This window comes from Nerophis lumbriciformis, linkage group LG21 (assembly GCF_033978685.3).
Source record: "Nerophis lumbriciformis linkage group LG21, RoL_Nlum_v2.1, whole genome shotgun sequence".
NCBI lineage: Eukaryota > Metazoa > Chordata > Actinopteri > Syngnathiformes > Syngnathidae > Nerophis > Nerophis lumbriciformis.
The window spans coordinates 11,768,043-11,783,981 of NC_084568.2; the positions used below are offsets into that span (position 1 = coordinate 11,768,043).

Consider the following 15,939-nt stretch of genomic DNA (forward strand, 5'->3'; position numbering starts at 1 on the left):
AGGTAGAATTGCTAGCCTTCTAGAACGAGCCATTTTTTTTATATTGCGAAAAAACCAACCCTTTTGTCTTGTCTTTTATGACTGTGAACGAACAATGTGCAGTTTCCCTTTGACAGCCCTTTTTGTCATTAAAACGTTGTTCATTATGGCAAACACACAAAATATGTAATATCCCACCACCTGCCAAATATTTCAAAGTGGCATTTTTAATGTGAATATGTGAATGTGAAATAATTGGAGCCTTAAATATGTCAATAACTCATTACAACATTGATTTTGATTCATTATTATGTTTTGAGCAACAACAGTTTTTTTTAATTCTCGTGTATTCAAAAGAGCCCCATTCATAAGTGTTAAAAATACGTCATCCATTATTTTAATTGTATTTTATTTTATTATTTCAATGTTTTTGTTTTTTTAAAGCCCTTGTTGTCATAGAAGTTTTTATTTTAAATTTCTATGACAAAAACACACAAAATGTGCAATATTTTCCCTCCAAAATATTTCAAAATGGAATATTTGATGTGATATAACTGGAGCCTTCAATAAATATTCCTAACAATATTTTGAGTCATTATTATTTTTTGAGCAGTGACAGTTTTAAAGAAAACATTATTAAAGTCAACATTGCAACTTTTTTCGTTACATTTCTCCTGTTTGCTCTCCCCCCCCACTATTTTAGGTTTTCTTTTCCAATAGTATAAAAAGGGAAGAAGCAAGCGACAGCAAAAACGATGACGTCATCTTTATTGAGTCCCAGGAAGTTCTACACTTTTTTTCCCCCAGCATTCAACTTCCAAACATTTCTCTTGTACGCAGCAGGCTCGTCCTTTTAGGGAATGTTCACCAGCGACTCAAAATGGGCTTGCCTGACGATTAAACCACCTATATGAAGGTAAGCACTGAAAAGTGAATTAACGCCAAACAGGCTGTAAAACCGCGTTAGTTTAGCGGGCTAATGCTACTGCTAATGCTAATGCGGGTTGATTCGCAGTAGCTTGGCCGACGAGAGCGCTTGTGTCGGCGGACACTAAAACGGGCTTCTTCTGCTCTTTTTTTTACGCTGCTTCTGCTTCCACTAATGTTGACCCACTAGGTTAATATATTAGATAATATTGTGCTCCTTCTCTTTTCCTACATTAACCAGTTATAACACTGTCTAATGCTCCTTTGTGTGACTGATAAAAAACAACAACACGCAAGTTAATGGTAAAAAATATTAACTATGTTGTTAAAGTGTTAGTTTGGTATTTATTTCATTTTTTTGAAAAACTTCTTGTAAAATAACTTTTGTGATCTTCGTAGAAAACAAAGATCTTCGCCAAACTCTAATCTACGAATCTTTGTGATTCGTAGATCACAAAGATATTCGCCAAACTTTCTTCTTCCAATTCCTGCTTTACTTGTTTGACAAAAAGGATATCTAAAGTATGTTAAGTGGTTTTTTTTTTAGGAAAGTGTTGTAAAACTTTTGGAATGATAAAAGGTGTTTACGTGAAACTGTGTAACAGATATAAAAATAAAAAAAAACACAGATGACATAAACGACTTCAAAAGAGCACAGACCCTGATGCAGCCAGCTGCCACTTTAGCTGTGCCATTTCTACATACAGCTACAAAGCAAAACAAAGAAAAACCCAAAGAACGAGCAATAATACATATTGCGCACATGCGATTGCAATGCCTAAAGACAAACATACCAAACCACCATCTGCTGGGGTGAGGGTTAGCAGGCCAGAGACCGGAGCTGATAATAACAAAGCAGCCATACTCCATCCTTGGCTGTGACCTACTATATTGCCTATCAATCAATCAATCAATCAATGTTTATTTATATAGCCCTAAATCACAAGTGTCTCAAAGGGCTGCATAAGCCACGACGACATCCTCAATTCAGAGCCCACATTAGGGCAAGGAAAAACTCACAACCCAGTGGGACGTTGATGTGAATGACTGAGAAACCTTGGAGAGGACCGCAGATGTGGGTGACCCCCCCCGGCCCCTTCTAAGAGAGACCGGATGCAATGGACGTCGAGTGGGTCTAGCATAATATTGTGAAAGTCCAGTCCATTGTGGATCAAACATAATAGTGAGTAGTGATGGCAACACCGATGCATCGGCGCATGCGTCGAGCTCATAGAGCGAAACTCTGTGTCGGTGCGCGTACCGCTTTTAGAAAGTCACGTGACCGATCATGAGCTGTTTTGGTCACGTGACCGATACGCGAACTGTGTCGCACTGACGCCTCCTCTGTGCCCTGTGAGCGGGTCTTTTCTACAGCCGGAGAAATAATAACTAAGAAGAGAAAGCGTCTAAAATTGAATACGTTGGAAAAACTGTTTTTAAAAAAAAATAAAAATGTGTAAAAAAAAAAAAAAAAATTCCAGGTCCACAAGCATCCTCATTCACAACACGTTCTCTTAGATTTCCATGTTATGATACATGTTCACATTATTTATTGACTGTATCTAAAAAAGACAAAAAATATATTTTTATTTAAATGAAGTTATGAAATAATCCTAAATGAAATACAATGACTTGGTTTATATTATTGTATATACTAGGTCAGTGGTTCTCAACCTTTTTTCAGCAATGTACCCCCTGTGAATTTTTTTTTAATTCAAGTACCCCCTAATCAGAGCAAAGCATTTTTGGTTGAAAAAAAAAAAGATAAAGAAGTAAAATACAGCACTATGTCATCAGTTTCTGATTTATTAAATTGTATAACAGTGCAAAATATTGCTCATTTGTAGTGGTTTTTCTTGAACTATTTGGAAAAAAAGATATAAAAATAACTAAAAACTTGTTGAAAAATAAACAAGTGATTCAATTATAAATAAAGATTTCTACACATAGAAGTAATCATCAACTTAAAGTGCCCTCTTTGGGGATTGTATTAGAGCTCCATCTGGATTCATGAACTTAATTCTAAACATTTCTTCACAAAAAAAAAAAATCTTTAACATCAATATTTATGGAACATGTCCACAAACAATCTAGCTGTCAACACTGAATATTGCATTGTTGCATTTCTTTTCACAGTTCTTTTTGACAGACATTTTAGTGACAAACCTGAGCTTGTGCTTCACTGAGTTTATGAACTTACATTCATATTTTGTTTAAGTATTATTCAATAAATATATTTATAAATTATTTTTGAATTGTTGCTATTTTTAGAATATTTAAAAAAAATCTCACGTACCCCTTGGCATACCTTCAAGTACCCCCAGGGGTACGCGTACCCCCATTTGAGAACCACTGTACTAGGTCATAAAATCAGTGTCAGTTGAGTCGGTCCATAGGTTGCCTGTAGGGATTTTTAATGTCCAGCACATGTCAGTATTTAGTGACACAGTATCGACACAGTATCAATACAGTTTTGCAATGTGTTGAAACGCTTCATGACGCCTCATCAACCCATCACTAATAGTGAGAGTCCAGTCCATAGTGGGGCCAGCAGGAGACCATCCCGAGCGGAAACGGGTCAGCAGCGCAGATATGTCCCCAACCGATGCACAGGCGAGAACAGTGCGACCAGGATGTGTGGTACCAGGCAAAACCAATCAGGGGATCCCGGTTGACAGGGGGGTTCAGTCGGGTGAGGGTTAGCAGGCCAGAGACCGGAACTGATAATAACAAAGCAGCCATGAGCGCCGACTCCATCCTTGGCTGTAACTGATTGATTGATTGATTGAGACTTTTATTAGTAGATTGCACAGTACAGTACATATTCCGTACAATTGACCACTAAATGGTAACACCCGAATAAGTTTTCCAACTTGTTTAAGTCGGGGTCCACGTTAATCAATTCATGGTATACCTACACATTATTGCCGATAAATGATATTGTTGTCCACAATTTTTTTTAGAGCATATTAACCACTGATGTAAAGATAATCCATAATAATAATGCAAGTACACCCTTTCAAATGGAATAAACTTGTATTTCTCTTGTTTTAAAGTTGTTTTCTTGTTAGCATTTAAGCTAGCTATGAAGCTAATGCTAGTCGGTCCATAGTATTATCAATGTGTGGTTATCAATCACGGTTTTTCGATCATATTAATTTATTACTGTAATACTAACTGCTGGACGTTTTACAGTGGGGATCATTATTACGTTGCCCTTCTGTTTAGACCAGTGGTTCTTAACCTGGGTTCGATCGAACCCTAGGGGTTTGGCGGAGGTCAAGACACACCCGACTCATCGTGTAAATAAAAACTTCTCCCTAACGGCGTATTACGGATACGGCAACAGCAGAAGTCAGACTGATTTGCAGGTGTGTAATTTGTTGTGAGTTTATGCACTGTGTTGGTTTTGTTCTTCGAACAAGGTGATGTTCATGCACGGTTCATTTTGTGCACCAGTAAAAAACATGGTAACACTTTAGTATGGGGAACATATTCACCATTAATTAGTTGCTTATTAACATGCAAATTAGTAACATATTGGCTCTTAACTAGTCATTATTAAGTACTTATTAATGCCTTATTCGGCATGGCCTTATTATAACCCTAACCCTCTAACCCTGACCCTAACCCTCTAACCCTAACCAAATAACTTTAAATTAAGTCTTTGTTACTTAGAATCTGTTCCCCATACTAAAGTGTTACCAAAATCATATAACTTTGTCTTGAATTTGAAAAAATACAACATTTTATTTTTCACTAAAGAAGGGTTCGGTGAATGCGCATATGAAACTGGTGGGGTTCGGTACCTCCAACAAGGTTAAGAACCACTGGTTTAGACTGAGCCTTCAACCGGAACTACAGGGGATGTTCAGTCTTCTAGCCATCGATAGCGTTTCTTCTCGTATGTATTCTTCATTCATCACTCCTAGCACCGTTTTTCAAGTTTTATAGTATAACTAAAACAATTCATACTTACCAAACCGTCCCATGTGTGATGTCTGTAAGAGTGTTTTCATGCATATTTGTACGTGCTATCGTAATGTAATGAAACTAGCGTCGTTAGCATTTGCTAATATGACAACACGTTTGCGAGTGTCTTCTGTTAGTATTATTAACTTACAATGGCATTCTTTTTGTGTTGTTTTAGTTTCACAAATTCCTCAGTAAATTCACCAAAACGTCACTGTGGAGTTATTGAGTCTGTTTTGCTGATTGGAGAGCTAGCTTCTGCAGCTAGTGGGTCCATGACAATGACTTATGTTTTGTTTGATCAGCCGTTTTACTGTCGAGTTACAGGCACTGACCGATTAGAAACAATTAATGTATGTAAATTAACGTGTACAAAATATTTCTGTGTTATATAACTAATTTAGCAACATACTTGCCGTAGTATACAAATCAGAATGCATTAAAAAGGTGTTGGTCAGCAAAACAAATGGACAAAAACTGGAATCACCGTCTGTGACTGAACTGTACTAAAAAAATACCTAAAGGAAATGCGGTTTAAATACAGAAAAGCAAAACAAAAGCTCTCATAATTGTGTAAATATAAAAAACAAGGTTCCAGTGGGCTAAGGTAAAGCAATGTATGACTGGATGAATGATGAATCAGACCCTCCATTGGACAAGGTAATGATGCTGGAGCTTTTGTTTGGTGGCGTTCCAATGAGAAAGCTGAAGAAAACATGCGCATTTCCACAGTCAATGATATAGGGCTGCATGTCAAGTAGGGCTGGACGATATGGCAAAAATAAAGATCATAAATACTTTTTTCATGTCATCCGATCTTGATTAATATCGTAGTTTCTTATTAAAGGAACATTTTCCCGTGCAGAATAACACAGAGTACCATTGCATCCCTACTGTTTACTACCGCAGTATCTTGTAACAGACATTTCCGCCACGTTTGATCAAGATAATATTGGCTGACAACTGTCATTTTGTATTTATGATTGTGTTTACTATCAATCAATCAATGTTTATTTATATAGCCCTAAATCACAAGTGTCTCAAAGGGCTGCACAAGCCACAACGACATCCTCAGTCCTGGTACTAGATGTGCAACGCTACAGGTAACCCATGCTGCGGTCCGTTCTTCGGTATTAGGGCCACAGTTTAGCTTCTTTTTCGGTACGTTTTGTGGGAGTGTAAAGAGAAACCTTTTTCCTCTATTATTGTTTTTTGGCTTGTGTCTGGAGGGTTTTTAGTACAAGTTATATCAGAGGCGGTGAATCAAGGCAAACAAAGTCTGATACAATTTATTTACAATAATTTTTCAAAATGATAATGCATTATACTTTATACATGAAGTCAATGTCATGGCCTGGTCTGACAACGGCAATCGGAGAAAGTTGGAGCAAGATTGATGAAGATTACCGTTTCACTCGTCATGCCTCAGAGACTGCAAGTTGTTGTGAAAGCCAGAGGTGGTGCAACAACGTACTACTGATGTGTTGGAGTGTTGTTTTTGTTTGTTTCTTCATGATTCTATGATTTCTTCCTTAGAATTGAGTGAGTACATACATTGTTCATTCTGCTAATGTAACTGTTGCTGACAAACCACAATTCCAGCCAGAAAGTTGCCATTTTAAATGATTTTATGTCAGTTTTTTTTTTTTTAACAAAATTAAACTGAATGGACATCCTCCACGACTGCTGATTATTTCTGCCAGGGGTTGTCTATTTTTGTCCATATCGCACAGCACTAGTTCAGGGAAGTTGTTTGTGTCCTTGCCGTACATCTGCAGGTCCCTTTTTTCGTAAAATGTAGTTTAAGGCCCTTTCTACACTAAGGTTATCCAGGCTAAATCCCACCTAACCTTATCCTTGTCCACACACACACACACACAATGGTCATTTAAGACCCCCTCCTCCCCTCCGTCTGCCGGCGCAACGTGACCTGGTACGCATGCGCGGAAAATGCGCACGTCATAGTCACCTCCAGTGATGCTTTGTGTGAAAGTTCTTAAATTTAACTTATCTGAACAATATCCAGTGTTGTGGTATTTCAATTAACTGGAATCCAGTGCGCTGTGGGGCCCTATTGTAGTGAATCACACCTGAGCCATCATAAATGATTAAAATCTTTAATAAATATGTGAAAGTACACAATGTGACAAAGAACATTTTACAACAATCAATCTCGCGATCTAAGTATCTGGTCAGGACACTCCTCACTCTTTCGCCTTCACCTTCATTGGCCATTCGTTTTTGGTGACTTTATAAACTCCGTACCTAAATGTTGAGTCCGTGACATACATGGCGGACAATAACTGATACAGTCTACTTTGCCAGTCCAAGAGCATTTGCCGTTTTCCGTAGTCTTCCCTCGACGGCCAGGTAATACAAAGCACTAGCTACCTTTTTTTAATCACATCCACGGGAGCCCGCATTCTCGTTGACTCTCCTTCGACAAATGGACAAAGTTTTGCGGAAAGTAGAATCACAGCTGACCCGGACATTCAAAAGTTTTCTTGCCGTCTGAGATGTGTTGTATCCCAAATAGCTGCAATCGCTTTCTCTTAATATATTCATGTGTGATTTCTACAAGCGTCTGTACAGATGGAAGGAGAAACGCGGGCATGTCTGGATGACTCGCCTCCATATTTCCAGTGGTTACCTCCGAGTTACGAAACCGTTTTACTATGAAGCTGGCTGTGGCGTGTTCTTTCTGACGTCACTTCCTGTGTGGGGCGCGGTCTTTCCTCCGAACTCAATTCGTAAACGATCAATGAGTCCATACAAAGCTAAAAGCCAGAGAGTCAAGAAATACACGGCGCACTTACCCGTGTAAAATATTGTCTGAGGAGGGGCACCTTAAACGATAGTTTAGTGTGGCTGAAACGGGGCTTAGGCTAAATCATTATGCGTTTAAGGGGTTATCCGGCTTAGTGTAGACATAGCCTTAGTCTGGACTTTGATCAATTCAGCATTTGAAGGATGTCTTTTTTAGCGATTCAGATCCCAAAGACCTCGGTGGAGGTCTTTCTGTTTGTTCTGCTGTGTGTTTTTGCTGTCGTCCCTGCGGCCTCCCTGAGTCATTCTTCATCTCCATGGTTATGGTCGTTAGTTCTGCAAGCCGCTGCACTTCTTGTGCAAGAGGATACGTGTCTCTTCTCCCCGATGGCACACTTTGCTGTCAAACCGGCCGGGCAGAGAAGGTGTAAAAAAAGAAGGGTGTGCAGTCCGTCCCGGCGGATTGGACCCTTGGGATGGGGGGAGCGCCTGGGAGACATGTACCAGCTACAGCCATAATGAATGGGCTTGGCTCAGGATGGGTTGCCATGGCAGGAACGCTGGCACCCGTTGTTTTGCTCGGTTGCCACTTCACCCCTTGGCCATGTTTGCACGTTATTCCACTGGCCTGCTCGCACACACACGCTGAATGTTAATTTGACTTTAACTTTGTTGTGTCTATAGGGCAGGTGTTGCTTTGTCCAAGTATATTTTTTCAATGTCCTTCTTTCCTAGTCCGTGACCAAGCCGCACCTTTTATTAGCAGAGTTGATTGGAACACCTTTATTGTTACTGCTATAAATGTAGTATAGACTTACCCTTTATTGTTTCCGATAGACTGGAAACAAAGTTTTCTGCTGTGTTTTTCCATTATTGCTTACTTCTTCTTTGACTACAGTCAGTACGTTTCCCTGCACTAAATTAGTGTGATTTCTCCAAAAAATTGTCTCGGAATAAGCTTTCTACAACACATGCATTTGCAAACCAATTTTCTCTGTGGAAGACCACGCCACTGTTTACTACATCATTCACACGACTAGCAACAGATTTGTTGTTTGATAAATGTATGCATTTTTTGCCATTTTAATGAACATGTATGCATCATCGTCAATCATGCAATTTATTCAATGACAACATCATATAGACCGCGCCCTAGCCACGCCCTTGCCGCCACTAGTATACTACCCTGGATTGTTGTTTTCATATTAGCATATACAGTAGCTGGTGCCAGTCAAGTCTTTTGGTTCATCAAACATGTTGGTTTTTCAATAACTTTTATTTAAAAAAGTATTACCAAATGTGGTTATCGTTATGATTAGGGATGTCCGATAATGGCTTTTTTACCGATATCCGATATTCCGATATTGTCCAACTCTTAATTACTGATACCGATATCAACCGATACCGATACATACAGTCGTGGAATTAACACATTATTATGCCTAATTTGGACAACCAGGTATGGTGAAGATAAGGTCCTTTTTAAAAAAAAATTATAAAATAAGATAAATAAATAAAAAACATTTTCTTGAATAAAAAAGAAAGTAAAACAATATAAAAACAGTTACATAGAAACTAGTAATTAATGAAAATGAGTAAAATTAACTGTTAAAGGTTAGTACTATTGGTGGACCAGCAGCACGCACAATCATGTGTGCTTACGGACTGTATCCCTTGCAGACTGTATTGATATATATTGATATATAATGTAGGAACCAGAATATTAATAACAGAAGGAAACAACCCTTTTGTGTGAATGAGTGTAAATGGGGGAGGGAGTTTTTTTGGGTTGGTGCACTAATTGTAAGTGTATCTTGTGTTTTTTTATGTTGATTTAATAAAAAAAAAAACCCAATCCGATAAAAAAACAAAACGATACCGATAATTTCCGATATTACATTTTAAAGCATTTATCGGCCGATATCGGCAGGCCGATATTATCGGACATCTCTAGTTATGATCCTTAATCAAAAGTTAGGGAACAAGGTCGGCAAGGTTAAAATGTCAACGCAAGGATCTGCCAATGTGTCCACAATGGCCCAAGTTCCTCTCTACAACAGGAGCTTTTTGAGTCTGAATATAAGGAGGATGAGCTACAAGTTTTAGAAGCTGTGTGCTAAACAGATGCAGCTTTAGTGAAACACCAAGCATCATGTAGCAGTATTGCTAAGTGCTAAACAAGATGTTTGTTTTTTATTTTATTTTTTTACCCTGTTCTAAATCTTCATTTAGTAAAGATCTCAGTTCTTTTCAAATTATAATTACTTTCTTTTTTAACAAATAGGTAAACATTTTAAATATTACAATATACAAACTATCAACATAATAAAACAATCACTTACTGTACAATGTCTGCTGTCAATGTTTATATCTTCCCGTTTAGATGAAGGGTTAAAAAAGCCAAAGCGGGTCTTAAGTTGGATGTCAACGTTGACCAACTTCTCGGTTTATTTCCACAACCTTCTCTTATCTAGGTGAGAGCCATTATTTTTAGGTTTAAACAAATAAAATTAGATACAAATCTGGAATAAAATGTTAGCGTGCTAATGTTGGCACAGAACAGTTAGCATACTTTTGAGACTAAGGAGAGTATCGAAAGTCATTATTTTTAGGTTTATACGAATAAAATGAGCATAAATGCTAATTTATATATTTCCGTTTGTATAAAGAATTCATCATAATCCTCAGAAATGGTAAAAAAAAAAGTGGGTTTTTTTTGTCTTTTTTGCCATCTCCTGGTCTAAGTTGGATGTCAAAGTTCACCAATGTGTAGGTTTGTGTCCACAACCTTCTAAATCCAGGTGAGCGGAATGCTTAATAATCTAGAATTGACTTTCACCAACTCAGAGGCCATGCAGCAGCTCAATATGTCAACATAGCAGCATAAGCTCGTTAGCTCTTCTAAAAATAGTGTGTTTGCGTTAGCGCTTATAATAACCATATCGCTAATACTTTTGGGATGTAATGTTGACATAATTTTGCTAGTGTTGTCCTTGTTATAAATAAATGTAACTTTGAGCAAGTTGCAAACAGTCCATTATCATACAAGCGTCCATTGAGAGTAATTGTGTTGGAACAGTTCTCCCTGAAATGTCATCCATTTGGAGTGTCTCGCCTCGTCCTCCATGAAGTGGATGTTGCTGACATGCTTAACTAATTGTTGTTGATGTTACACCATGCCAAGCGATGTCATCGCTCCCTAACAATAACAATCCTCCGCGCCCATAAATGATTTACACCTTTTTGTCCCGCTAGCAAAGCGAAGGCTTTCGGTCTGGATTTTTGGGTCAATGTTAGCCAAACTGTCCCTCGAGAGACCCCATCCGCTTCCCCTTTTAAAGGTCTATTTGTCTGATCTCCCCCGAGGGTGGGAGTGCATCCAGAGCATGCGTGTTATGTCATTCCTTTTGAGATGTGGATAGTGATGCTGCTGACCCTGAGCTCTTGTCCCTAGATGATGATCTATATTTAACTCCATTATCTTGCATCCATTCATTTGTGTGGTGTAAGCAAACATGCATGCAGACATACTGTACATCTATTTTCACTTTATACCAAACTGTATTATTAACATGATTCCTATACATATGTGCATATCAATGTACTTTACTTTGTGTGCTTAGTTTCACAGTGAGTTCATGGTGGAAAATATCAATAAACCCCCTTAAGTTATTTTTTTCCATCTCTAATTTAAATTACTTTTTTTTTTGGCAAACTCAATTCCAACATTGAGAGACAGCAGAATATAGTGCAGCCCAGTGTTGGCGCTAGGAATTTTCAAAATGGGGTCCCAGGGACCCCATCAAGTCATAAAAATGGGGTCCGACAGTAAATGTTTGGGGTGTCACTTTTTTGTAAGCGCTTTGAAAAAAATCAGAATCAGAAATACTTTATTAATTCCCAAGCGGAAATTAAGATTTTCAGCACAATCCCATTCAAGATCAGACATAGGAGAGTTTTAACTTGCACTTACAGATGTAGCGACCAACTGTAGTTACTGACAGTGGGTTTCTGAAGTGTTCCTGAGCCCATGTGGTGATATCCTTTACACACTGATGTCGCTTGTTGATGCAGTACAGCCTGAGGGATCGAAGGTCACGGGCTTAGCTGCTTACGTGCAGTGATTTCTCCAGATTCTCTGAACCCTTTGATGATATTACGGACCGTAAATGGTGAAATCCCTAAATTCCTTGCAATAGCTGGTTGAGAAAGGTTTTTCTTAAACTGTTCAACAATTTGCTCACGCATTTGTTGACAAAGTGGTGACCCTTGCCCCATCCTTGTTTGTGAATGACTGAGCATTTCATGGAATCTACTTTTATACCCAATCATGGCACCCACCTGTTCCCAATTTGCCCGTTCACCTGTGCGATGTTCCAAATAAGTGTTTGATGAGCATTCCTCAACCTTATCAGTATTTATTGCCACCTTTCCCAACTTCCTTGTCACGTGTTGCTGGCATCAAATTTTAAAGTTAATGATTATTTGAAAAAAAAAAAAATGTTTATCAGTTTGAACATCAAATATGTTGTCTTTGTAGCATATTCAACTGAATATGGGTTGAAAATGATTTGCAAATCATTGTATTCAGTTTATATTTACATTTAACACAATTTCCCAACTCATATGGAAACGGGGTTTGTAGTTTGATCATTTTCCTTGACTGATGTACTAACATCATGTGGTTTATTTTGTACATATGTAGCGTCAACTACAAAGAATTGCTATTGCGACATCTAGTGGACACATTTAGAACAGCTGTTTCATTAAAAAATTTCAGGTTCATTTTTATACTTAGTAAACTCATCCCGCGGGCCGGATAAAACCTGTTCGCGGGCCTGATCCGGCACTCGGGCCGTATGTGTGACACCCCTGATCTCCATCGACAATATGATTTGTCTGGACAGGACAGATGAAAAAAAAAGTTTATTTAATTGATTTTTTAATCAATTAAGAATCGTTACAAGAATTGAGATTCATTTGAAAAACACAGATTTGGTTTTAGTATATGTATAACATATTTTTTAGCCTTTTTTAAAGAAAATTATGCATCATCGCTGATTATGCAAATTATATGATGACGCCTCATTGGCCACGCCCCCAATGCTACAAGTATATCGACAAACGGGGTAAAAAAAACTCTGGATTACTCGGTTGCTCAGACAGCAATGTGTTTCCACTAGTTTTGATTGGCGTATGGTTTTATTTGTATGGGGAAAGATGGTAATTAGGGGTGTGAATCTCCGGGCACTGATTCCTCGGGCGGCGATTCGATTCAGAACAGATTCTCGATTCAACACGAGTCATACAATGTATTATTTGGTATAATGACTATAATGAAATGTTTTCAAAACAGACTACAGGTGGGGAAAGCTCCGTATGGTTGCATGGGAAGATGGTCTAAAAACATCTCTTTAAAAAATGATTATTATTTAAAAAAAAAAATGTTTTATTGATCTTTGAAAATGATGACTCGATTTTAGAATCAGGATGAATAGGAATCACGGTTCGAATGTGAATAAATTTTTTGTGCAGCCCTAATAATAATGTCTCTTGTATTCATGTTGGCATTTAAGCTAGCTACTCAGTCATGAGTGCGCTAGATTCCTTCTCCAGTAAATGAGCAGGATTACCCCAGTATCACAGTAAGTTTATCTACGCACAGTGAGAATTCAATTTAAAACAGTAATACTAACCACATAGGTTTTTTTGCGTTTTATCATTAAAACCTTTAAAACATCATTTAAACATTCCAATCACAATTTGTCTTTAAAACCCTTTATCATAACCGTTACATCCCTAGTTGTGTTGGGTCTTTTTAGCGAGGCAGAAGTATGACAAATGTGAATAGGAAGGAAAAACATGTGTGCAGGATGTACAAGGAAGTCAGATGTACATTGTGCTACGTGTTGGACCGTTGTTTTACATGTGGAACTTTTGGATTATATTAAATGAATGTTGCAGAATTAATTTGAATGCGAGTACCGTATTTTCCGCACTATAAGGCGCACCGGATTATTAGCCGCACCTTCTATGAATTACATATTTCATAATTTTGTCCACCAATAAGCCGCCCCGGACTATAAGCCGCGCCTACGCTGCGCTAAAGTGAATGTCAAAAAAACGCTGCGCTAAAGTGAATGTCAAAAAAACAGTCAGATAGTTCAGTCAAACTTTAATAATATATTGAAAACCAGCGTTCTAACAACTCTGTCCCAAAATGTACGCAAATGTGCAATCACAAACATAGTAAAATTCAAAATGGTGTAGAGCAATAGTAACATAATGTTGCTCGAACGTTAATGTCACAACACACAAAATAAACATAGCGCTCACCTTCTGAAGTTATTCTTCATTCGTAAATCCTTCGAATTCTTCGTCTTCGGTGTCCGAATTGAAAAGTTGCGCAAGCGTGGTATCCAAAATGGCCGGTTCCGTCTCGTCGAAGTCATCGGGAGTCAGTGTCGCTGTTGTTCTGTGAATCCTGCCTTCCGGAAAGCTCGGACCACAGTTGTGACCGAAATATCTGCCCAGGCATTTACGATCCACTGGCAAATGTTGGCGTATGTCGTCCGGCGCTGTCTGCCCGTCTTAGTGAAGGTGTGTTCGCCTTCGGAGCTGTGTGAAAAAAGCCACCCGGCCTCTTCGCGTAAACTTCCCTTAACCACTCGCTCATCTTTTCTTCATCCATCCATCCCTTCGAGTTAGCTTTTATGATGACGCCGGCTGGAAAGGTCTCTTTTGGCAAGGTCTTCCTTTTGAATATCACCATGGGTGGAAGTTAGCATGGCAAGCTAGAACCACAGTGAAGGATGACTTCTCATTCCCTGTGGTGCGAATATTCACCGTACGTGCTCCCGTTCCACAGTGCGGTTCACAGGAATATCAGTTGCTGTGAAATACGGTAGTAATCCGTGTGCGGATGGAGAGATTGCGTCTTTTTATGAACCGGATCCTTTTCGCTTAGTAGGAGCCATTTTGTGGTCTTTACAGATGTAAACAGGAAATGAAACGTACGGTGATATCCGCGCGTTTTTTCTTCTTCTTCCGGGGGCGGGCGGTAGCTTACAGTAGAAGAAGAAGCGCTTCCTGTTCTATGGGGGCGGGTGCTTACCTTGGCGGTTGCTTGCGTAGAAGAAGAAGCGCTTCCTGTTCTACCGGGAAAAAAGATGGCGGCTGTTTACCGAAGTTGCGAGATCGAAACTTTATGAAAATGAATCGTAATAAAGCGCACCGGGTTATAAGGCGCACTGTTAGCTTTTGAGAAAATTTGTGGTTTTTAGGTGCGCCTTATAGTGCGGAAAATACGGTATTGGTTTTGGAAACCTTTAGCTCTTTTTAGAGCAGTTCCACTGCTGGATGGAAATTAAGTGATACGTCTTACGAACTCGAACTTCAACGACATCGGATGTGTGAGCCAATACTGGTATTTGTTTTTGTTGCTCTCAACCCCACATGGTGTTGTTGGAGAACAAAGCCAGTTCATTGTTGGACAAACTGCTTTGTTTTTTAAACTGACATCTAAAAGTGTTGTTTTTAAATGATTAGTTTTTATTAGGGCTGTCCAAGTGAACACGTTACCTATACATTTCAATAACATCACTAATTTTTCTTTAACGGGCAATTAACGCACACATGTCCCGTTTTGACCCTCGGGCCGTGCCATAGTGGTTGGCTGACTGAATAATTGTGTTAATTCTTTTATGACATCTTCTGGTTGAGTCCTCATTTACAGAATGACTAACAGGCTGAATATTACATTTTATTTATAAATAGAGAAGGTTAAAACATTGCCATGCAGAATTCTGAATACCATTGACTGTAATGTACAGAATATCAGGTAGAAATATCACATTTTACATTACCAAACATCTTTGACAATCAAAGCATGATCGTAACAATCCACATTTTGTGTTAATAATTTGTGAAACTGGTATTTAAACATAGTGTAGCTCAGGAGTGTCAAACGTACGGCCCGTGGCCCACAAGATGGGCAGTATAAAAATGAGCTGCAATTTTTTTAAAGAAAGAGGCTGCTGTTCTAAATGTGTCGACTGGATGTCCAATAGCAATTCAAGTGTAACTCACGTAACACATGACACTGTTTAAAGATGACGTCTCAGCTGATTTTAAACGCCGTCTGGATTGGCTGCCGCTACTCCAATTAGTGCAGGTGCAAGCAATCAGCTGCTCTTATTGTGGCTGACAGCAGATGGCGACAGACTGATGCAGTAGCGACGCACAATACCTTCTTTCATTGTAAATTATCAACTCAACGGATAAAGTAAGATGTAA

General features: G+C 38.7%; 1 protein-coding gene across 1 annotated transcript in view; it reads left to right on the forward strand.

The window, feature by feature from the left end:
* The first annotated feature begins 720 nt into the window (after window positions 1–720).
* The window catches only part of LOC133621150 (beta-1,4-galactosyltransferase 3), a 46,408-nt gene continuing 31,189 nt past the window's right edge, over window positions 721–15,939 (forward strand). The window contains exon 1 of the mRNA XM_061983053.1: window positions 721–895. The gene's annotated coding sequence lies outside the window, so the exon portion shown is untranslated. The remainder of the gene's footprint in view (window positions 896–15,939) is intronic.